Source organism: Dendrobates tinctorius, unplaced genomic scaffold (assembly GCF_039654945.1).
Source record: "Dendrobates tinctorius isolate UK_male_01 unplaced genomic scaffold, ASM3965494v1 ptg000005l, whole genome shotgun sequence".
Classification (NCBI taxonomy): Eukaryota; Metazoa; Chordata; class Amphibia; order Anura; family Dendrobatidae; genus Dendrobates; species Dendrobates tinctorius.
The window spans coordinates 5,034,875-5,060,414 of NW_027361673.1; the positions used below are offsets into that span (position 1 = coordinate 5,034,875).

At 40.4% G+C, this 25,540-nt stretch overlaps 1 long non-coding RNA gene across 1 annotated transcript in view; it reads right to left on the reverse strand.

The window, feature by feature from the left end:
* LOC141083467 (uncharacterized) overlaps positions 1 to 25,540 on the reverse strand; it is a 71,736-nt gene that overhangs the window by 21,720 nt on the left and 24,476 nt on the right. The window contains exon 2 of the long non-coding RNA XR_012230726.1: positions 8,483 to 8,597. This is a non-coding gene — a long non-coding RNA (uncharacterized lncRNA). The remainder of the gene's footprint in view (positions 1 to 8,482; positions 8,598 to 25,540) is intronic.

The window sequence follows — 25,540 nt, forward strand, 5'->3', positions numbered from 1 at the left end:
GTTTTGGCAAACTCCAGCATGGCTTTTTTATGTCTCGGGGTAAGAAGTGGGGTCTTCCTGGGTCTCCTACCATACAGTCCCTTTTCATTCAGACGCCGACAGATAGTATGGGTTGACACTGTTGTACCCTCCGACTGCAGGGCAGCTTGAACTTGTTTGGATGTTAGTCGAGGTTCTTTATCCAACATCCGCACAATCTTGCGTTGAAATCTCTTGTCAATTTTTGTTTTCCATCCACATCTAGGGAGGTTAGCCACAGTGCCATGGGCTTTAAACTTCTTGATGACACTGTGCAAGGTAGACACAGGAACATTCAGGTCTTTGGAGATGGACTTGTAGCCTTGAAATTGATCATGCTTCCTCACAATTTGGTTTCTCAAGTCCTCAGACAGTTCTTTGGTCTTCTTTATTTTCTCCATGCTCAATGTGGTACACACAAGGACACAGGACAGAGGTTGAGTCAACTTTAATCCATGTCAGCTGGCTGCATGTGTGATATAGTTATTGCCAACACCTGTTAGGTGCCACAGGTAAGTTACAGGTGCTGTTAATTACACAAATTAGAGAAGCATCACATGATTTTTCGAACAGTGCCAATACTTTTGTCCACCCTCTTTTTTATGCTTGGTGTGGAACTATATCCAATTTGGCTTTAGGACAATTCTTTCTGTGTTTCTTCATTTAAGACAAATTAAATTAAGATAATAATACCAAAGTATTTGTGTTTGCAAACATTTTCAGGAAGAAACTGAGTATTATCTGACAGAATTGCAGGGGTGTCAATACTTTTGGCCACAACTGTATGTATGTATGTGTGTGTGTATGTCCGGGATAGGCATCCGCACCGTCACAGCTACAGCCACAAAATTTGGCACAGTCACATGTCTGGACCCCGAGAGCGTCCTAAGCTATATTGTGAGGTGAAATTTTAACCCTGCGCGTTCCAATTCACCAAACAAATTTGCCCCCATCTACATACTGGGGAAAAAGTGTGTGTCAAGCCCCGCCCCTCATTATGATGTCATAATGCCCCTATTTGCATACTGGGGAAACAGTGTGTGCGTATCAAGCCCCGCCCCTCATTATGATGTCACAATGGTTGCCATGGCGACACTGATGTCATCATAGGTTGCAAGCCCTGCCGCCGCTCATTATTGTGACATAATGGTTGACTATGGGATGGAGGATGTGTGAAGGGTATATGGGCACTGGACTATGGGATGGAGGATATGTATGATGGGTATATGGGCACGGGACTATGGGATGGCGGATATGTATATGGGCACAGGACTATGGGATGGAGGATGTGTGATGGGTATATGGGCACTTGACTATGGGATGGAGGATATGTTTGACGGTTATATGGGCACGGGACTATGGGATGGCGGATATGTATATGGGCACGGGACTATGGGATGGAGGATGTGTGATGGGTATATGGGCACGGGACTATGGGATGGAGGATATGTATGATGGATATATGGGCACGGGCCTATGGGATGGTGGATTATTATAATTTGTTATAACTAACCACAGTTAGTTACTATGCCCGGGCAGCGCCAGGCTCTTCAGCTAGTAATATATAAATGTGTAATATACACTCACTGGCCACTTTATTAGGTACACCATGCTAGTAAGGGGTTGGACCCCCTTTTGCCTTCAGAACTGCCTCAATTCTTCGTGGCAGAGATTCAACAAGGTGCTGGAAGCATTCCTCAGAGATTTTGGACCATATTGACATGATGGCATCACACAGTTGGCGCAGATTTGTCGGCTGCACATCCCTGATGCGAATCTCCCGTTCCACCACATCCCAAAGATGCTCTATTGGATTGAGATCTGGTGACTGAGGAGGCCATTTGAGTACAGTAAACTCATTGTCATGTTCAAGAAACCAATCTGAGATGATTCGAGCTTTATGACATGGCGCATTATCCTGCTGAAAGTAGCCATCAGATGTTGGGTACATTGTGGTCATAAAGGGATGGACATGGTCAGCAACAATACTCAGGTAGGCTGTGGCGTTGCAACGATGCTCAATTGGTACCAAGGGGCCCAAAGAGTGCCCAGAAAAAATTCCCCACACCATGACACCACCACCACCAGCCTGAACCGTTGATACAAGGCAGGATGGATCCATGCTTTCATGTTGTTTACGCCAAATTCTGACCCTACCATCCGAATGTCGCAGCAGAAATCGAGACTCATCAGACCAGGCAACGTTTTTCCAATCTTCTACTGTCCAATTTCGATGAGCTTGTGCAAATTGTAGCCTCAGTTTCCTGTTCTTAGCTGAGAGGAGTGGTACCCAGTGTGGTCTTCTGCTGCTGTAGCCCATCTGCCTCAAAGTTCGACGCACTGTGCGTTCAGAGATGCTCTTCTGCCTACCTTGGTTGTAACGGGTGGCAATTTGAGTCACTTTTGCCTTTCTATCAGCTCGAACCAGTCTGCCCATTCTCCTCTGACCTCTGGCATCAACATGGCATTTCCGGCCACAGAACTGCCGCTCACTGGATTTTTTTTCTTTTTCGGACCATTCTCTGTAAACCCTAGAGATGGTTGTGCGTGAAAATCCCAGTAGATCAGCAGTTTCTGAAATTCTCAGACCAGCCCTTCTGGCACCAACAATCATGCCACGTTCAAAGGCACTCAAATCACCTTTCTTCCCCATACTGATGCTCGGTTTGAACTGCAGGAGATTGTCTTGACCATGTCTACATGCCTAAATGCACTGAGTTGCCGCCATGTGATTGGCTGATTAGAAATTAAGTCTTAACACACAGTTGGACAGGTGTACCTAATAAAGTGGCCAGTGAGTGTATATGTGTATATATATATAATTATTTATATATAATTACATTTTAATATATATGAATATATATATATATATGTATATATTATTTATAGAATTTATATGTGTGTGTGTGTATATATTTATATATATATATATATATATATTTTTATTTGGCACAGTAAGATAGAACAAAAGGCGCTAATTCAATTGCCGGCTTCTGTAAAATCATTCCCCAACCCGACATGAAATAACACATGGTTTACAAACATTAAACCATTTCATTTCATGTTTTTTTGTTTATGTCCCTGACTAATAATTAGATTATGATTTGTATGTAAAATTTGGGACATCTAGTTATTAAATTAAGGGGTTAGTTGATTGGAAAAAATTGCGTGGGCTCCCGCGGTAAAATCACAACCAGAGAGGTAAAGCAGGTGAGTGAGGGCAGAATTTAATAGCCATGAGAGGGACCATTGTTTTTGGCCCCCCCGGCTACAAAAATCTGCCCCCAGACACCCCAGATAAGGCGCATCTATAAGATGTGCCCTTTCTGGCACTTATCCTCTCTACTCCCATTGCCCTGTAGCGGTGGCGAATAGGTTAATATAACAAAGGGTTAATGTCACCTTGCTATTGGAAGGTGACATTAAGTCGATTAATAATGGAGAGGAGTCAATTAGACACCGATCCATTATTAACCCTAGACTAGTAAAGGGTTAAAAACACACACACAGACATTATTGAAAAAGTCTTTAAATGAAATAAAGACACTTAGTTTTTGACCACATTTTATTACTCTGGTAATCCATAAATAAACCATGACCTGCAAAAAAAAAAATAACATAAAAAAACAACCATATCCTTACCTCTCCGCCGTTCAGTCATGTCCCTCGCTGCAATCCTTCACAAGGGGTTAAATAGTTTACAATGAGGACCGGTGCTAATGCTACCAGCCCCATTGTAATCTACTGCCAGAATGACTTAGTTCAGCTCTTCTCAGCCTCACAGGCTGCCTGGAGATGAACTAATTAGCGTGGGAAAGTTTCTGACTTTTTTCCCATGCTCACTAGTTCAGTTCAGGTCAGCCAGGGGACTCCCCGCAGCCTCAGTGATGTCAGAGGGAGTCCCCGGCTGACCTGGAGTGAACTGATGTAATCCATGTCTCATATCCTGTCAGCTTTTGCAATTATTTTTACAAAAGCCGACAAATGAATTAACGGCTATTCTGCTATCTTTCTCTCATATATATATATATATATATATATATATATACATTTATATATATATCTACAGTATATGTGTGTTTTGAAGGGTTTTTTTTAAAACGATGTGTACAGTATTAGTTTACAATGCTATTTTAACATGAGTTTTTACATCGAGAGAACTGCTCTATGTAAAACCTCATGTTAAAATCGCATTGCATACGGATGTCATAGTCATGTCATATTGAAAAATCACACTGAAATCGCATTACACTCGCATGACACTGGCATGACACTCGCATGACGATTGCATAGAATCGGTCCGGTTTTTCCATCCAGAAAACGGACCGTTTTTTTTTCTCGCAAATGAGGATGAGCCCTATGAGAACAATCTGTGCATAAAACTCACCATACCAAGAAAATAAATTGTCATGTTACGGGCTTGAAACACACACCGCAAGTCAGAGTCAAAAAAGAAAGCATAGTTTGTATGAGATTTTTATTAGGCCATGTGCACATGTGAGGATTAAATGTTTTTGGTGCATTTCCACAGGAGAAATGCATTAAAACACATGTTTTTTATCTGATGATTTTCCGCCTCTAATGCAGTTCTATGGAGAAATTCTTACCATAAAGCCGAGGTCACACTAGCGAGTGTGATGCGAGAAACTCGCACATCAATACCCGGTACCACCGTCGGCACTCGGACCAGAGTGTGCGGCTGCATAGAAATACATGTAGCTGCACACTCCAGTCCGAGTGCTAGCGACAGAGCCAGGTATTGATACGAGAGACTCACGAATCACACTTACAAGTGTGACCCCAGCCTAAAAATCATTGTACCACCAAGAGAAATTAATATGTTCCGGATTTGACACTTGCAGCGCAGCTCAGTTTGCGCAGCATTAAAAAGAAGCACACAGGGCAAGAGATTTCTATAAATATCCTTGACTGTAAGACGCTGCATTTTTGAAGCAGCAAAAATATGCATTGTCAAAAACTCAGTAAAAACTCATCGTGATCACTCATCTTATGAATATGTTCTCTTGATGAGTTTTTGATGTTGCTGATTTTCTCCACCATTTCTGCACCTAAGTAAATTAGGTTACTTGCAGTTTTTGAATGTCATTTTTTAATGCATTTTTTTACATGCGTTTTTATCACATTTTAATGCTATGTTTTTGTCTTTTGTCGCTATGTTCCTATGTCATGAAAGCTGTTTTTTCTGATTCTTCCTGGTATTTGGATTTGACAAAACTTTATTGATATGCCCATGTTTAAAGTTAATACATTTTTAGACCGTTTCAATTGCAGATATGAGCTAAAAACGTACGTGAGTTTTTACCTGCATATTTTCTGCATCTACAGCAGGTCTGTGGAAAAAATCTGCACATAGAATTCATCATACCCGCAAAAGAATTTGACATGTTGTGGATTTGAAACATGCACCGCAGGTGAATTTACACTGAGTGAAAAAAGCACAATGGGCACGAGATGTCTATAAATACCACCCACTCTCCTGGAACCATAAGGCCACATTCACACTTTCAGTATTTGGTCAGTATTTTGCATCAGTATTTGTAATAGCCTTAGGCTAAGTTCCCATGATGAGCTTTTGGTGAGTTTTTGATGTTCCCCATTTTTTGCAAGGAGGAGACAGCACTCTGTTCTCCCCCAAGGACTACCCTCCACTGTGGGTTCTGTTTTTTCTCTATTCTGGCACCAAGCATTTTGAAGCACTGAGGCACCTTTCTGCTCTATGAAGGAGAGAGCAATGTGGACCTCATGATTCGGTTGTGCAAAACCATTTTTCCCCCAATAAGTACACTCCCCTGATGACATCTCCACACTGAAAAAAGAAACGCATAGGGAGGATTTTCAGTTGAGTCGTTAATTTGATGACCATACTTGGGTATTGCCCTTGTCAGGGAGGGAGCACCTGTAGAGGGCATGACAGCGAGGATAGGTTTATTCAGCAGCTCCTGTACATTCAGATGAACCTGTCCAATATGGTTACCCTCCATGGATTAAATGGGTGAGATTGACACTTTTTTTGCACTTTTTATGCATTATAACGATTTGAATCTTCTAATTTGTTGTGGTACTGATCTGCTAGTGTGAGCTGAATCTGTACTTATACTTCCTATTAGTTATTAGTGTGTCACTAAGGCCGGTTTCACACTAGCGCATTTTCAGCGCGCGCACGGCCGGGGGTAGCTCCGCCCCCGATCCGGCTCTCTGCCCGGCGTGCCCGCCCCTTCCTTGTAGCGCCGCCTCCTAGCGGACAGCGGTGCCTGCGATCGGCGCACCCTATCTTTAGCATAGGGTGCGCCGATCGTGCGCAGGCCGTGCGCTAGTTGCGCTTTGACCTGCGCTGCGCACTTTTGACGGTGCGCCGTGCGCGCCAAAATCAAACTTTTTGGATTTTGGCGCGCACGGCGCACCGTCAAAAGTGCACAGCGCAGGTCAAAGCGCAACTAGCGCACGGCCTGCGCACGATCGGCGCACCCTATGCTAAAGATAGGGTGCGCCGATCGCAGGCGCCGCTGTCCGCTAGGAGGCGGCGCTACAAGGAAGGGGCGGGCACGCCGGGCAGAGAGCCGGCTCGGGGGCGGAGCTACCCCCGGCCGTGCGCGCGCTGAAAATGCGCTAGTGTGAAACCGGCCTTATTTTAACTAACTCATGGACTTTTGCATTTTGTATATCCAGGGTTAATGTATTTTGAGGCTGTGTGCCCACGTAAGCGTTTTTTTTACATTTTTGAAGCGTTTGTCCAGGTCAAAACACTTCAAAAACGCATAGAAGAAGCATCCCATTTATTTAAAATGAATTCCGCACTTTTTGTGCACATTGATGCGTTTTTTTCTGTGCAAAAAACGCTTAGCGTTTTGCAGCATGCTCATTAATTTTGCAGAAAAGTCCACGTTTTTAGCTATTTTCTATGAGTCAGAAGATGCGCAAAAAAAACCTGCGCTTTCTGGGAAGGAGTCCGGTTTTGAAGCAGAAATTTTCTGCATATGTGGGCACATAGCCTAAATGTGTATTATTAAAGGTTATATTTTAAATTAATCTTTCCATGCTACAAAATATGAGCTTTTGAGGTTACAGATTTTCTGCACTATTTCTGCATCCATTAAGTAAAATAGGATACTTGCATTTTTTCTAAAATATGCAGAGAAAAAAGTCACCAAAACCTCATTGTGAGAATGTAGCCTTACATAAATTAATTTACGGTACTTGCATTTTTCCATTGCATTTTTGAGTGCATTTTTTACCATGTGTTTTTATTGTGTTTTTGAAGCTGCGTTTTTTTTTGTCTTTTGTTGGAATATTATGGTTTAAATAAAGCTTCTTTGTTTTTGATACATCCTGGTATTTGGTTTTGACAAAACTTTATTGACACATTCCTGTTCAGAAACGCACTAAAAATGCATGTTCGTCTTTTATGTGCGGGTTTTGTGCATCTAATGCAAGCCTATGGGAGAAATGTGCACAGAAATCTCAGCATACCGGCTAGAGAAAATAAAATGTTGCGGATTTGAAACATGCGCCGCAACTCAGTTTAGGCTAACTAAATTTAAGCCACAGTGGGCATGAGATTTCTATAAATCCCATTCACTTCGCTGGATCTGTAAGACTCTGCATTTTTGATGCAGCAAAAATACGCAGTGACAAAAACTTCCCAAAAACTCATCGTTGGCACACAAACTAAAAATGTTTGTCTTAATTAATGAAATAATAAAATAGCATTACTCAGATAAAATAATTAGCATAAAAGAAAATTATACTATTTTTTTTGCTTTCTTATCTATAAATATCTGATGTAATAAAGTATACACCACATATTAATTTAATAATTGTGTTTTATGTGACAGAGGAATAATAGCTTAATTGTGTTTTTTAATCACCCATTTCTGTACATGAAACAAGACACATTTTCTAAGGATACTTTTTCTTTTTTTCCCTCAAATGTCTTCATATTTAATTGAGCTTTTATTGAATATTCTTATAATTTAGTTTTCATTTATAATTGCCTTTAAAGCAAATGTGCAATACACAATCTGCTCCAAATGAAAGAAAAACTCTCCCAGTTTTATACCTATTCAGTGCAGTTTGATGTGGGCTCCATTTGTTTCCCTACACATAACCAAACGATAGTGAAGCTCTTGCCACACACGGGTAAGGACGTCTGGTGTAACAGAGTGGATAACGTCTGTGATTCTCTGTTTTAAGTAACTAATGTCGTTGATATGTTCAGTGTACACATGTTGCTTCACATAACCCTATAACTGGGAGAGTTTTACTTTTATTTGGAGCAGATTTCACATTTCTATTGTCTTTTGTTGCTCTCCTGTGACTGGTCAAAAGTGCACCATGACTTTACGGACACACTGTGTTTCACAAGTCCTGTTTCCCTACATGAAATTCATACTACAACTTAATGCTTAAAACACGTTAACATATTAGGACCCCCATTCACAATTACCTTCTTCACGTACGTGTTCTGCTGTTTCTTTTTTTCATAGGTAGAACATATTCCTATTTTATTTTATTATACTGTATGTGCTCCTTCACATGTTTTTTCTTTGCAGCCCGATGGCCTACAAAAAATAAAATAAAAATAAAGGCATTTCTTAGTTTGGCTCGATTTACCAAAGTAAATGGTTCAGCAAGAGAAAAAAAATGGACAGCACCCAGATGATTATGATAGAAGAGCCTGGGGAAACATTAGCTTTTCCTCATGTAAGACAAAAGGTTGACACATGGACAATAATAACAGAAAGATGGAGCAAAGGCAGGTGAAAAGAGGATCCAGCGCACTTATGAAAATTGATATTTTTTTGTTGCTTATGAGAAAAGGAACTGACGCATAAATTTCCCCTAATGCAGTGTTCACACCAATGTTTGATCTTTAAAAAAAATGGTGTCTTTAAGTTCTGACATTAGAATCATATAAAATGAACTCTCAAGTTTACAGAATTTGTGCAAAAAAATTAAAGAGGGAAAAAAAAACCTACCAAAAAAAAACATGTCTTTCAGTGTCCTAATACGGGTCCATAGTCCTTACAGACAGTCCATCAAGTGCAACCTAGCAGTTTGAAATTTTGCAATAAGATTGTGAGCCCTCACGAGCAGGGTCCTCTCTGCTCCGGTACCAGTCGTGGCTTGTATTGTTTAAGATTACTGTACTTGTATTTACTATGTATACCTCTCCTCACATGTAAAGTGCCATGGAATAAATGGCGCTATAATAATAAATAATAATTATAATAATAATAATATAAGGCAAAACAAAACAAGTAAAAAACACACATATGCTTTTAGTTCGTTTCCGCAGTGGAAATGCATAAAAAAAATGCAATACGCACATGACTATGTCAATTTTGTTTTGTCAAAGCAAAATACCATGAAGTATTAAAAACAATGCAACTTTGTTTAAAGCATGACATACTAACAAGAGACAAAAACTGCAGCATCAAAAATGCAATGAAAACACATGTAAAAAAAACACTCAAACGCAAGAAAAAAAGTAAGTAACCTCATTTATTAATGGGTGCAGAAAATCTGGAACATTGAAAACTCACCAAAAGCTAATCATGGGAGCTTACTTCAGATAAGTTTTTTTTTTCTGTCTTAAACATTTAATGTTTGGTAGACATGCAAACATAAATACATGCAGATCATATTTTTTAAGAGATTTTATTTGACTAAAAAATTAATAATGTATGTGTTGATGATAATATTAATATTAATAAAAATTGTTATCAGCATCATCATATACATTTTTAAATACTTGATAGAATATTTGAGATGTGCTTTTCTGTGCTAAAAGCAATAATTCATCTTTACTTGTTTTTAAAAGCAAGCTTTTTTTTTAAATCTAAGTATGAGAATCTCAAAATCATACACCAATATTAAATTGAAATATCATCTACACAAATGCTATGAAATTTACAAGACTACACACCAAAAATGCATTTACAGTTCCTTATTTTTGCATATTTGATAATGATTTTACAGTTTTTTCTAAATTATAAGTTTAACCGTTTCAGAAAAAAAATAAAGAGATGAGAAATTATACACATTTTCCTATAAAATAGAAGAATGGAACAATTTAAGTAACTACTAGTTACTAATTGCAGTTATTGCTTTTTTATGTAGTATACATAGTCCATGCCGGTTACTATTGCTGCTCTCCGTATGAGTGAGCTGTTTTTAGTGGAATAGATACTAATCTGTACACAATGGCACAGATGATGAATTTTGAAATACGCTAACGTCGGCTCTAAATGAAGGTCTAAACTCCATTTCTTGAAAACTCTGCAAAACTGAAAATCTGGTTAATTTGATAATGTTTGCAGCTATGATATTTCACATATTAGAACACAAACTGGCATAAAACAAGAGCGAGCAAAGAGACTATTGTAAAAAAAAAAAAGGAAATATAGTATGCTAATTTTATTTTATGCAAAAACACATTTTACTTGTAGTTATAATATGCTTGGACATTTCACATTGAAGGAATGGTATTCTGTTCAGGCTTTAGGCTACAGTCTTCTTTTTTACAAAGTTTGTTTGCTAAATGTGGCAGAATAAACAGAATAAAAAATCTAATTAACTCTTTTTACTGTGCTTGGAAATATTTTATTGAAAAATACTAAGCAATACTTCCCTCGTGTGGCGCAAATGAGTAATACATATTTAAATTCAGCTAAAGGGTCGTTTCTAAGCAAATACATGTACATTTTTAAAAAATGATAATTTAAAGGGATTGTCCACTTTCAACAATCTTTTTTGTTAAAAAGGTCAAGTGAAAGTAACCTTATTATAGGATGCCTTACTGGTGTATGACCTCAAGCTTGTAATAAAGCAACCAGATAATAAATAGCTCACATTATGATTTCAAAGGACAATTACTCTATGATCCAGCATTTGATCAAATATGCTACAATAGATCTATCCATTCATTGGATTTATGACAGACTTTGTAGTATGACTCACTGCAAATAGGATGTGCAGGCACTTAATAACAAAGTAATCTGCTTTTCTATCCACATGTAAGTCTATTCAGAATCTCACTTTTAAGTTCTTAATGGTTGCTGATACGCCATTACTGCCTTTCTACAGTGCCACTGCAGAATAAGGCTGCACTGCAACAATGATGAGCAGATTCAGTTTGCATACATTCAAGTTTAAGTCGAATTTCCTGAGATTCACAGTTTCACGCAAATTCATGAGAGGCAGAGATTGGAATCATGGTTTGCCCAAATGAAAAAAAAAAAAACTTACCTAGCACCATCACTCACATTACTGAAGCATCAGAGAGCAGCTGAACATCATTTGGTGTTGCTGCATGGGCTTTCCCATAATGCTCTGCAGTTATGACTAGTGATGGGCGAGCACTAAAATGCTTGGGTGCTCATTACTTGGGTTGACCAAATTGGAATACTCAGGTACTCAGACAGAACAACGAGCCCAATGTAAGTCTATGGGAGACCCGAGCATTTTTGCCGCGATCCCCCTGGGGTCCTTTTATGGTCTAAAAACGTCTGAAAATGATGGAAACACTTCTCAAAAACACGGGGACATCATGGGGATTGCCCCTGAAAGCATTCCTGACTCCTAGTTCACAGTTTTAAACAATGTTGTCAGAGTTTCATGCCATTTTTACCGATGCACCAAAAACATACCAAAACGGACTTTGCTGGGAAATATGTAAAGGTACATCCTTTCCAGGTTAATGACTTGTATATAAGGCAAAATAATTAACCCCAGACCAAAAAGTTCCTCCCCCACTTGGGCTATGTTCAGACGCAGCGTTTTTGAAACGTTTTTCAACTTTTACCCCTTTACCCCCAAGGGTGGATTGCACGTAAATGACCGGGACAATTTTTACAATTCTGACCACTGTCCCTTTATGAGGTAATAACTCTGGAACACTTCCATGAATCCTGGTCATTCTGACATTATTTTCTCGTGACATATTGTACTTCTTGGTAGTGGTAAAATTTAATTCATATAACTTGCGTTTATTTGTGAAAAAAATGGAAATTTGGCGAAAATGTTTAAAATTTTGCAATTTTTCAACTTTGAATTTTTATGCCCTTAAATCACAGAGATATGTCACACAAAATACTCAATAAGTAACATTTCCCACATGTTTACTTTACATCAGCACATTTTCGGGATCAAATTTTTTTTTGTTAGGAAGTTATAAGGGTTAAAATTTGACCAGCGATTTCTCATTTTTACAATACCATTTTTTTAGGGACCACATTACATTTGAAGTCACTTTGAGGGGTCTATATGATAGAAAATACCCAAAAGTGACACCATTCTAAAAACTGCACCCCTCAAGGTACTCAAAATCACATTCAAGAAGTTTATTAACCCTTCAGGTGCTTCAAAGGAATTTTTTGAATGTTTAAAAAAATGAACATTTAACTTTTTTTCACAAAAAAATTACTTCAGGTCCATTTTTTTTTACTTTACAAAGGGTAGCAGGAGAAATTGGACTGCAAAAGTAATTGTGCAACTTTTTGGCGCATGGCAGAGCTCAGAAGGGAAGGAGTGCCGTTTGACTTTTTCAGCGCAAATTGGCTGGAATTGATATCGAACACCATGTCATGTTTGGAGAGCCCCTGATGCGCCTAAACAGTAGAAACCTCCCACAAGTGATCCCATTTTTGGAAACTAGACCCCACAAGAAACTTATCTAGATATGTGGTGAGAACTTTGATCCCCTAAGGGCTTCACAGAAGTTTATAACGTACAGTCGTACAGTTAAAAAAATCATATTTTTTCCACGAAAATGATCTTTTCACCCCCAATTTTTATCTTCCCAAGTGTAACAGGACCCCAAAAGTTATTGTGCAATTTGTCCTGAGTTCTCTGATACCCCACATGTGGGGGTAAATCACTATTTGGGTGCACGGCAGAGCAGGAAGGGAAGCAGCGCCATTTGCCTTTTTTGGCTGGAATTGAGATAAGATGCCATGCTGCGTTTTGAAAGCCCCTGATGTGCCTAAACAGTGGAAACCCCCCACAAATGACACCATTTTGGAAACTGGACCCTCAAGGAACTTATCTAGATGTGTGGTGAGCACTTAGAATCATAGAATCGTAGAGTTGGAAGGGACCTCCTGGGCCATCTGGTCCAACCCCCTGCTCAAAGCAGGATTCGCTAAATCATTCCAGACAGATATCTGTCCAGCCTCTGTTTGAAGACTTCTATTGAAGAAAAACTCACCACCTCTTGTGGCAGCCTGTTCCACTCATTGGTCACTCTAACTGTCAAAAAGTTTTTTCTAATATCTAATCTGTATCTCCTCCCATTCATTTTCATTCCATTTCTTCTAGTGCATCCTTGTGCAAATGAGAATAAAGATGATCCTTCTGCAAAGTGACAGCTCTTGAGATATTTGTAGACAGTTATTAAGTCTCCTCTCAGCCTTCTCTTTTGCAGTCTAAACATTCCCAAATCCTGCAACCTTTCCTCATAAGACAGGGTTTGCAGACCGGTCACCATTCTGGTCGCTCTTTTCTGAACTTCCTCCAGTTTGTTGATGTCTTTTTTAAAATGTGGCACCCAAAACTGGACACAGTATTCCAGATGAGGTCTGACCAAAGAGGAGTAGAGGGCAATAATGACTTCACGTGATCTAGACTGCATGCTTTTGTTAATACATCCTAGAATTGCATTTGTCTTTTTTGCTGCTGCATCACACTGTTGACTCATATTCAGTCTGTGATCTATTAGTATACCCAAGTCTTTTTCTCACATGTGCTGCTGCTTAGCCCTATTCCTCCCATTCTGTATATGCTTTTTTCATTTTTATTGCCCAGATGTAGTACTTTGCATTTTTCCCTGTTAAAAACCATTCTGTTAGTTGCTGCCCACTGCTCCAGTTTATTTATATCTTTTTGAATCTTCTCTCTCTCTTCTCTAGTATTAGCTATCCCTCCTAGCTTTGTGTCATCAGCAAATTTAATCAGTTTACCCTCAATCCCTTCATCTAAATCGTTGATAAAGATGTTGATCAATACAGGGCCCAGGATAGAGTCCTGTGGTACCCCACTTGAGACATTTTTCCAACTGGATGTGCAGCCATTTGCGACCACCCTTTGGGTCCGATCACTAAGCCAGTTATGAATCCACCTAACAGTTGCCTTCTCCATTCCATACTTAGTCATTTTTTCAATAAGGATTGTGTGAGATACTTTGTCAAATGCTTTGCTGAAGTCAAGATATACTATATCTACAGCATTTCCCTGATCCACCCAATCAGTGATTCTGTCATAGAAGGAAATTAAGTTAGTCTGACATGACTTATTAGTTACAAACCCATTTTGAACCCCCAAGGGCTTCACAGAAGTTTATAACGCCCGGGCATGAAAATAAAAAAATCATATTTTTTCCACAAACATGATCTTTTAGTCCCCAATTTTTTTATTTTGCAAAGTGTAACAGGAGAAATTGGACCCCAAAAGTTGTTGTCCAATTTTTCCTGAGTATGCTGGGAGCACACTACTGGGAGAAAACTACTGTTTGGGCAGACGTCGGGCTCGGAAGGGAAGTAGTGACGTTTTGGAATGCAGACTTTGATGGAATGGTCTGCGGGTGTCATGTTGCATTTGGAGAGCCCCTGATGTGCCTAAACAGTGGAAACCTCCCATAAGTCACCCCATTTTGGAAACTAGATGTCCAAAGGAACTTATCTAGATGCTTGGTGAGCACTTTCAACCCCCAAGTGCTTCATAGAAGTTTATAATGCCTGAGCGTGAAAATAAAAAAATTATTTTTCCACAAACATGATCTTTTAGTCCCCAATTTTTTTGTTTTCCCAAGGGTAACAGGAGAAAATGGACCCCAAAAGTTGTACAATTTTTCCTGAGTACACTGATACCCCATATGTGGGAAAAACTACTGTATGGGCACACACCGAGGCTTGGAGGGGAAGTAGTGACGTTTTGGAATGCAGACTTTGATGGAAAGGTGTTGTGAGCTCATTTTCTCGATCACCTTTGATGTCCGATAAACTCCCTCTGCTGGTGAAAGGAGGTGGTGAAACTGATTTGGATGGGAGAAACCTGTCACCTGAACAGGTGGATTGCGATTGGACATCCGGAATCTCTGAATGGATATAAGGCATCCGACGCCCTGTAGGGTTGCTGGTGATTTCTCTACTCTGAGCTCTGGCCTCCAGTTCAGTTCCTGTCTTCTAAAGCTAAGTTTTGCTCTGTTATTGTTCCATGAGATTTTGTCTGATTTGCTTAGTTTTGTGTTCTGCCAGCCCCGGCTGGGGCTCTGCTGAATTTCCATTTTTATCCCTGATCGGTTAAATCTCTTTTGCTCTGTCTTCAGAATATATCAGAGTGCTGATATAGGGATTTTGAAGTCTAGTGACTTCAGGGCCATTTTTCCTGTCAGACGTGTTGGGACATTTTTGGTAGGGTTTTTGCGGATTGCAGCCAGCATCTTTTCTGTCCTTTCCTACCTAGTTAGTTGGGCCCCATCGTTTGCTCTGCCTGTCTTTCTGTCTGTGTTTGTGTTTTCATCTGTTTTCACCGACAATACATGTTGGGGGCTGTCTATTGCTTTGGGGTCTGCTCTGGGGCAGTTTAGATTTCCCCTTTCTTTCTTTACGCTTATTTAGTTCTCCAGCTGTGAAGAGGCATCTAGGACCACCGTAGGAACGCTCCACCGCTACTGTTAGTTGTTATGAATAGGATCAGGGGTCTGAAATCCGCTAGCTACCAACCTCTCTGGTTTTCTGGACTTAGCTTGCATTTTTATTTTTTCCTCCTCCGGTGACTCATTCATAACAGAAAGGTCTGTGGGTGTCATGTTGCATTTGGAGAGCCCCTGATGTGCCTAAACAGTGGAAACCCCCCATAAGTGACACTATTTTGGAAACTAGACCCCCAAAGAACTTATCTGGATGTGTGGTGAGCACTTTGAACCCCCAGGTGCTTCACAGTAGCTTATAACGTAGAGCCATAAAAATAAAAAAATCATATTTTTTTCCACAAAAATGATTTTTTGCCCCCAATTTTTTATTTTCCCAAGGGTAACAGGAGAAATTGGACCCCAAAAGTTGTTGTGCAATTTGTCCTGAGTAGGCTGATACCCCATATGTGGGGGTAAAACACTGGGCGCATGGCATAGCTTGGAAGGGAAGGAGCACCGTTTGACTTTTTCAATGCAGAATTGGCTGGAATTGAGATCAGACGCCATGTTGCATTTGGAGAGCCCCTGATGTGCCTAAACAGTGGAAACCCCCCATAAGTGACACTATTTTGGAAACTAGACCCCCCGAAGAACTTATCTAGATGTGTGGTGAGCACTTTGAACCCCCAGGTGCTTCACAGAAGTTTATAACGTAGAGCCATAAAATTAAAAAAATCATATTTTTTCCACAAAAAAGATTTTTTTGCCCCCAATTTTTTATTTTCCCAAGGGTAAGAGGAGAAATTGGACCCCAAAAGTTGCTGTGCAATTTGTCCTGAGTAGGCTGATACCCCATATGTGGGGGTAAAACACTGGGCGCATGGCACATCTTGGAAGGGAAGGAGCACCGTTTGACTTTTTCAATGCAGAATTGGCTGGAATTGAGATCAGACGCCATGTTGCGTTTGGAGAGCCCCTGATGTGCCTAAACAGTGGAAACCCCCCAATTCTAACTCCAACCCTAACCCTAATCTCAGCCCTAACCCTAGCCCTAGCCCTCACCCTAACCCTAGCCCTAACCCTAACCCTAATGCAAAAATGGAAATGAATACATTTTTTTATTTTATTATTTTTCCCTAAATAAGGGGGTGATAAAGGGGGGTTTTATTTACTATTTTTAGCGAGTTTTTATTTTTGGCAGCTGTCACATGCTAAAAGATGGTTTTTATTGTAAAAATTGTTTTTGCATCACCACATTTTGAGCTGTAATGTTTCCATATTTTGACCCACCGAATCATGTGAGGTCTTACTTTTTGTGGGACGCGTTGATGTTTTTATTGGTACCATTTTCGGGCATGTGACTTTTTTTATTGCTTTTTATTCCGATTTTTGGAATGCACAAAAAAACAGCATTTCATGAATTTCTTTTGAGGGGTGCGCTTACACCATTCCACGTGTGGAAAAAATTCATAAAGCAGTTTTATTCTTCTGGTCAGTACGATGACAGCGGTACCTCATCTGTGGTTTTTTTATGTTTTGGCGCTTTTATGCAATGAAAACAATTTTATATGAAAAATAATAATTTTTGCATCACTTTATTCTGCAAGCTATAACTTTTTTATATTTTTGCTGATGATGCTGTATGTGGCTCATTTTTTGTGGGACAAGATGATGTTTTCATCGGTGCCATATTTATTTATGTGTCTTTTTGATCGCATGTTATTGCACTCTTTGTTCGGCGGTATGATGATAAAGCATTGTTTTTTGCTTTGTTTTTTATTTTTATTTTTTGAGGAGTTCACTAAAGGGGTTAACTAGTGGGACAGTTTTATAGGGCGGGTCGGTACGGACGCGGCGATACTAAATACGTGTACTTTTGTTGCTTTTTTGATTTCCAAAAAATGAATTAATTAGTGAATTTTTTTTTTAAATTTATTTAGGGATTTTTTATAAATTATTTTTACACTTATTTTTTTTTTTTACTTTATTTTACTGTCCCGGGGGGGACATCACTATCTAGTGTCAGATCGCCGATCTGACACTTTGCACAGCGCTGTGTCATATCAGTGATCTGACAAGCGCTGCTGCAGGCTTTCTCAGTGCCTACTCTGTGCAGGCACTAAGGAAGTTGCCTCCCTGCAGGCCCCTGAAGGTCCCCGCGGCCATCTTGGATTTGGGGGCCTGCAGGGAAGGAGGGTCTCAGGGAAGCACGCAGGGAGCCCCCTCCCTGTGCGATGCTCCTCTAATCCCCCGTACACTGTCATCATGTTTGATTGCAGTGTGCCAGGGGTTAATGTGACCATCCCTGATAAATAGTGTCTGGTGTCAGCTGTGATAATCAGCTGACACCCGGCCGTGATCAATGGCGCTTCCCCCGGGGCCGCCGCTGATCCTGCTGACGTACTATCCTGTCCCCGGTCATACGGGTCCGGGTATCGTGGACAGGATAGTACGTCTGATGTCAAAAAGGGGTTAACATTGCTTTCAGCCACTACAAATGCTTATACTTGGAAATATCATTGTAACATTTAACAACGCTGGTGATCTAGTGATGGCGGATGATGAGAAGTGGAGGAAGGCCTGTTTTAAATCTATGCCCAATTTAAAGGAGCGGGTCTCCTACACTTGGAATGCCCATACACTTGGTGTATGGGCTGGCAAACATTTCCCCTGTGGGGCACACCTCAACCTTTGGCAGAACAAGTATTTGACGCCCAGCAAAACTACCCACCCTTGTTCGAAATTCAACCCTGGCTGTAGCAGCATGGAACACGTTAATGCTGGTGATCTAGTGGTGGCGGATGATGAGACGTGGAGGAAGGCCTGATTTCAAACTATGCCCAATTTAAAGGAGTGGGTCTTCTACACTTGGAAAGACGGGCTGGCAAACATTTCCCCTGTGGGGTACACCTCAACCTTTGGCAGAACAAGTATTTGACACACAGCCTAACCACCCACTCTTGTTACAAATTCGACCATGTCTGTAGCTGCACGGAACACATAAACCCTTTTGATCTAGTGGTGGTGGATGATGAGACTTGGAGGAAAGCCTGATTAAAAAATAGGCCCAATTTTTAGGAGCGGGTCTCCTACATTTGGAATGCCCATACACTTAGTGAATGGGCTGGCAAACATTTCCCCTTGGGGGTGTAAATATTTTTTAAATTTTGATGACAGCCATCATAACACCCTTGCAAAAACATAGAGTGGCCGGAGCATGATTGAATACGTTCACCCTGGTGTTCAAGTGGTGGTGGACAGAGGATAAGGAGAAGGAGGTGGAGGACACAAAATAGCAAAAAACACAAAGCGCATATCCATGTTTAGTTGTGAAGAGGTGCATGTGAATACACCTCACAAAAAAACACTACATTGGAGTTTATGCTTCGCTGTCATCATTTGGTGGTGTCGCGAAGTCAGGCCCAATCCATCCCTTGTTCATTTTTATAAGAGTCAGCCTGTCTGCATTTTACATAGAAAGGCGAATGCGATTATCTGTGATAATGACGCCAGCAGCACTAAACACCCGCTCGGACAAAACGCTAGTGGCAGGGCAGGCCAGGACCTCTAAGGCATAGAGAGCCAGCTCATGCCACTTGGCCAGCTTGGATACCCAATAATTAAAAGGCACAGAGGAATCACGGAGGACGTTGGTACGGTCAGCAAGGTACTCCCTCAGCATCTTAGCAAAGATTGCATTCCTTGTGAGATTACCCTGCGCCTCAGTGCCAGGGCGATGAGAGGGTCTTAGAAAACTGTCCCAGAACTTTGCCAGTGTTCCCCTGCCTCTGCTGGAGTGGACGTGTGAATGTGTCGTCTGTCCTGCTTGGTTGGCCAGCAAAATGTTATCTCTGCCGCATGCATTTTGAGAAGGAAATTTTTTAATAGCTGTGCAACAGTGGTTCTATGGTACTGCACCATTTTGATACACCTGTCTGCCTCTGGAAGAAGAGATTGAACGTTATCCTTGTAGCGTGGGTCTAAAGGTGTCACTAGCCAGTAATGACAGTTACCCAATATTTTGACAACACGAGGGTCATGGGAAAGAGAGCGCAACATAAAGTTAGCTATGCATGCCAGACTGGTTACAGGCAAGCATTCCATGTCCTCACCAACAGGAAGACTGACCAAGGTGTCCTCCTCCTCCCCCTCTTCCTCTTCTTCTCTGTCCTCAGGCCATCCACGCTGAACAGATGCTATGACAGTTGTGGTTGTAGTCTCGCCTATAGCCCATGAAAGTAACTCCTGTTCTTCCTCCTCCTCCTCTTCCTCATTGTCAACCAATCCACGTTGGGATGGCATGAGTCTGGGCTTTGTGTAATCACTCTGTATGGTTCCTTGATCCATGTACTCATGCTCTAACTGAAATGCATCCTCTTTCATTGTGAGCAAAGAGCTTTTCAGAATGCAGGTGAGTGGTATAGTGATGCTAATTATGGCATCATTGCTGCTCACCATCTTGGTGGACTCCTCAAAGTGTTGGAGGATGTTACATATGTCTGACATCCATGTCCACTCCTGAGGTCTTATGGGTGGTGTCAAACCTGAAACACGATGGCCTTGTTAATGTTGGTATTCAACAACTGCCCACTTCTGCTCACAAATCCTTTCCAACATATGGAGTGTAGAGTTCCACTGTGTGGGGACGTCACACACCAGTCAGTGAGCCGGAATCTGCAATCACTGTTGAAGCACGGCAAGAGCGGCTGAAGCTGTAGCTGACTTTCTAAAATGTGCACACAGGCGGCGTACTTTAACCTGCAGATCCGGCAGCTCCGGGTAGCTTTTTAGAAAACATTGAACAACAAGATTCAGCACAAGGGCCAGACATGGTACGTGTGTCAGTTCGCCTCATCTCAGAGCTGCCACCAGGTTCCTGCTATTGACACACACAACCATGCCTGGCTGGAGATTCAGCGGTGTCAGCCACACATCTGCCTGCTCTTTCAGAGCTGTCAACAACTCTTCAGCATTGTGCGGTTTGTTACCTAAGCAAATTTGTTTCAGCACAGCCTATTGCCGCTTTGCTTTGGCAGTGCTGCAGTGCTTACAGCTTGTGACTGATGTGCTCCTTTCAGACATGGAGGCAAAAAAAAAGTATAGAAAAAATATGGAAAAAATATATAAGGGAAAAATAAATAAATAAAAAATAGAGAAAAAAAGGTAAAATAAAATAAAATGAATAAATGAAAACAAGGGGGAAAAATAATAAATAAATAAAAAATAAATAAAATAAAAAATATTAAAGAAATAAAAATAAAAATTTTTAAAAATAAATAAATAAATAAAATGACGAGAAAAAACAGATACTTACCTGATCAGGTGTGGGAAAATGTAGGGATCAAGGTGCCTGAAACATTAGGAAGAGTTAGTATACGGGAAGAGACATCAAGGTCAGCATGTTAAACACATACCTGCGAATAATAGATATGGAGTCCACATAAATTAATTATAAATAAATATAACTACAATAAAATAAACGACAAATGGAAAATCCAGAGAATGGAAAGCAGGAAACCACTATATCATTTATCTGAAAACCATGTCAAGTTCCCTATTCAGGGCCTTGGGTGATAGAGTTTGTAGGGTGTAAATCCAATAAGAATCACTTACCCTCAATCGCTTAATGTGATTGCCACCCCGTCATGGTTTCTCAATCTGTTCCAAAACCTGGAAACGTAGTTGGGAGACAGAGTGGTTGGCAAATGTGAAGTGGTGAGGAAGAGGAAGCCATGTCTTTTTACACCTTATGGTCGATTTGTGGCTTGCAATGCGGTCACGGATATGTTGCGTCGTTTCACCGGCGTAGAGTAAACCACATGGGCATTTCATACGTAGATGACATTGTTGGATTCACAAATGAAAAAACCTTTGATTTTGTACTATTTGCCTGAGTGAGGATGGGTGATAACACTCAATTTGATTATGTTGGAGCAACATGCACAGCCCAGACAAGGGAATATGCCTCTCCTCTCAGTACTAAGGAAAGTTTGTCTAGATACTCTGGCAAAGCTGCCAAAATCAGCTTTGACAACCTTGTCGCAAATGTTTTTAGGTCTTCTTTTGCACATTAATGGAAGAGCCTTGAATGCCTCGATTTGTGGGTATGACCATGTGAGCATCGGCCAGTGTTTACGAATGATGTCGTAGATCTTGGGCATGACAGGGTGATGGGTGTGAATGAAGGGAATACATTCAGACCTGGGATGAAGGGTTTGTTCAGGGGCCGGGTTGAGAGCCAGTATTTTGTCTTGGTTGAGGAGGTTCTGGGGATAATGTTGAGCTGAAAATTTTTTGGACATCTCATCAAGACGTCTGGGTAGAAGCTGCGGATTTGATACTATCTGTGTCACGCGTTTGAATTGGGAACAGGGAAAACTGTGCTTAATGGAAATAGGGTGGCAACTGTCATAGTGGAGTAAACTGTTAGAGTCTGTAGGCTTAGAAAAAATATCAGTAGTGAGGTGCCCATTCACTTCTCTGGTGACCAAGGTGTCCAGGAACGAGATTTGAGTTAGACTGCAGTTAAGTGTGAACTGAAGGTCAGGTCGAATAGAATTTAAGTATTCTGAGAAGGTGAGTAAGGTATCTTGGGGACCTGTCCATAGACAAAAAATATCATTTATGAAACTAAGCCAACAGATGTTGCATGTTTTAAAGAGGGCGTTCTCATAGACAAAAGTACATTCAAAGGTGTCCATATATATGTTGGCGTAGCCCGGCGCTGCATTAGCACCCATTGCGGTGCCTTGCGTCTGTAGAAAGAATTGGTCACTGAATAGAAAGAAGTTCTCATGTAAGATCAAAGATAGGAGATCAAGGCACAATTGTTGGGAATTTTCAGTGAAATCAGAATGCTCTAGGAGGTGTTCGACCGCTTGTGTGCCTAAATCATGTCTGATAGAAGTGTATAGGCTTTTAACATCAAAGGTGATGAGAGAGCACCCTGACGGGACTATGGATAACTGCTTGAGAACTTGGAGGAAATGACCTGTGTCAAGGATAAATTACCTCATGGTTTTAGTGAACGGCGTAAGTATTTTTTCAAGAAGGATTGAAATGAGGGCCAGAATGGAGTCGGTAGAAGCGACAATTGGTCGGCCAGGAGGATTATTGAGGGATTTATGAATTTTGGGTAGAGTATAAATGACTGGAGTCACCGGGTGCTGATTGGTTAAGAATGTGACCGTCTTAGAATCGATTGTGTTGAGTGATAAATATTTCCTTAACAGTGTATCAATTTTAGTCTTGATGCCTGGGGTAGGGTCAGAGGGAATTTTCTTGTAAGTGGATACGTCAGACAGTTGATTAAGATTTACTCCCTGCAAACTCTATCACTCAAGTGCCTGAATAGGGAACTTGACATGGTTTTAATATAAATGATATAGTGGTTTCCTGCTTTCCATTCTCTGGCTTTACCATTTGTCGTTTATTTTATTCTAGTTATATTTATCCAGTATGTGGACTCCATATCTACAGTATTATTCGCAGGTATGTGTTTAACATGCTGACCTTGATTTCTCTTCCCGTATACTAACTCTTCTTAATATTTCAGGCACCTTGATCCCTACATTTTCCCACACCTGATCAGGGTAAGTACCTGTATTTTATTGCGATTTTATTTTTTATTTTTCATTTTTTATTTTTATTTAAATTTTTTTATTTTTTATTTTTTTATTTTTATTTCTTTATTTTTTTATTGTTTATTTTATTTTTTATTTTTTATTTAGTTTTATTTTTTCCCCTTGCTTCCATTTTTTCATTTTATTTTATTTTACCTTTTTTTTCTCTAGTTTTTCTTTATTTATTTTTCCCTTATATATTTTTTCTATATTTTTTCTTTATATTATATTTTCTTTTCTGCTTTATTATTTTTTCAATATATTTTTTCATCTTATTATTATTTATTATTATTATTATTTTTTCCCCTTTTTATTGCAGTTTTTTCATTGCATTTTCCTTGTATTTCATTTTTATTTATTTTATTTTTATTTTTATTTTCATTTTTATTTCTTTTTTTCCTATTAATTTTCACTTACCATATCCCTTCTTTCCATTATTTTCAGTATGTCCTCTTTCATTACTTTAATTCTAGTCCTCCTTTGATGTTCCCCGTATATCTTCATATATGCCCTTGTCTTCATTATACGGTACAATCTCTTGCTCTCACTTTCTTCCCTTCCCTCCTCCCTCCTTTCATTCTCTTCTCTCCCCACGGCTTTTGTCCTACATCTACCCATCAGAGCGCTACTGCGCAGGTGCCAGGGACGCCTGTGTTTATGCTTTGACTGTGCACCGTACTGCGCATGCGCCTGTGGCGCTTCAGCACAGCTCTCACCTTCAACACACAGCGAATGCGCCCCCACCACCAGCGCTCCAAGCCTCTTTACCATGGCATAGCTCTGACACTCTCCTCCTTTCCTCCTGCACGTGCACCCCCACCCGCTCTCCATCCTGACTTCCGGTCTCTGGGGTATTTTAACCCACTGACCACCAATGCCTCCACACAACACCACAGCACACCGCATTGGGCATCACACTTCCATATATGTGACGCAGCACCACCTTGGTCTGCTGCATATTTCCCACCCATGCAGGGCTGGTATTAGGCAAAGTAGGGCCCTAGGCAAAGTTTAAAAAGGAGTCCCAAATAACATATTGCACATCACACAGAAGCATTTCGATTGTATTTACATGCATTGAGTTCAGGATGCTAAATGAGTGTAATTGACAATATTGAAGTCATTCAACACTTGTTTCCCGGCCTCATTCCACCATCTGAGAAACAATGATGGGAACAGAACAATCACTAATGGATCACTAACAGATCACCATACAGTATCATGTTATCAGCAGCACATCTACAGTTTACACCCCTTAGTCCTCCATATAATATAATGTCCCCCATAGTCCTCCATATTGTAAAATACACTCCCTATAGTCCTCCATATTATTTAATACACTCCCTATAGTCCTCCATATAATATGATGCGCCCCATAGTCCTCCGTATAATATAATACACGCCTCAGTCCTCAATATAGTATAATACACTCCCCATAGTCCTCAATATAGCATAATACACTCCTCATAGCCCTCCATTAAAATACACTGCTCAGTCCTCCATATAGTATAATACACTCCTCATAGTGCTCCATATAGTATAATGCACCGCCATAGTCATCCATGTAGTACAATTCACTTCCTATCGTATAATGCACCCCATAGTTCTTCATATAATGTATTCCCCATAGCCTTCGATACAGTATAATGCAGTCCATATAGCATAATGCAGCTGCTCCACAGAGTACAGTGCAGCCCCGCCATACAATATAATGTAACCCCCATAGAATATAATTCAGCCCCCCTCTTATAGTATAATGCAGCCACCCCTTAGAGCATAATGCAGCTACCCCTCAGAGTATAATGCAGCCACTCCACATAATATAATGTAATCCCCCCATAGAATATAATGCAGCGTCTCCATAGAATATATGGCAACCCCCTCATAGAGTATAATGCAGCCCCTTATATAGTATAATGTAGCCCCTCCATAGAATACAATGTAGCCCTCCTCATATAGTATAATGCAGCCCCCATAGAATATAATAAAGCCCCCATACAATATAATCTAGCCCCCCATAGAATACAATGTAGCCTCCTCATATAGTATAATGTAGCCCCCTCAAAGAGTATGATGCAATCACCCCCGCATAGAATATAATAAATATAATACAGCCCCCCATAGAATATAATGTAGCCCCAAACAGAATATAATACAGCCCACCTCCCCATAGAATATAATGTAACCCCTATATTATATAACACAGCCTCCAACATAGAATATAATATAAAATGTACCCCCCTTGGTATAT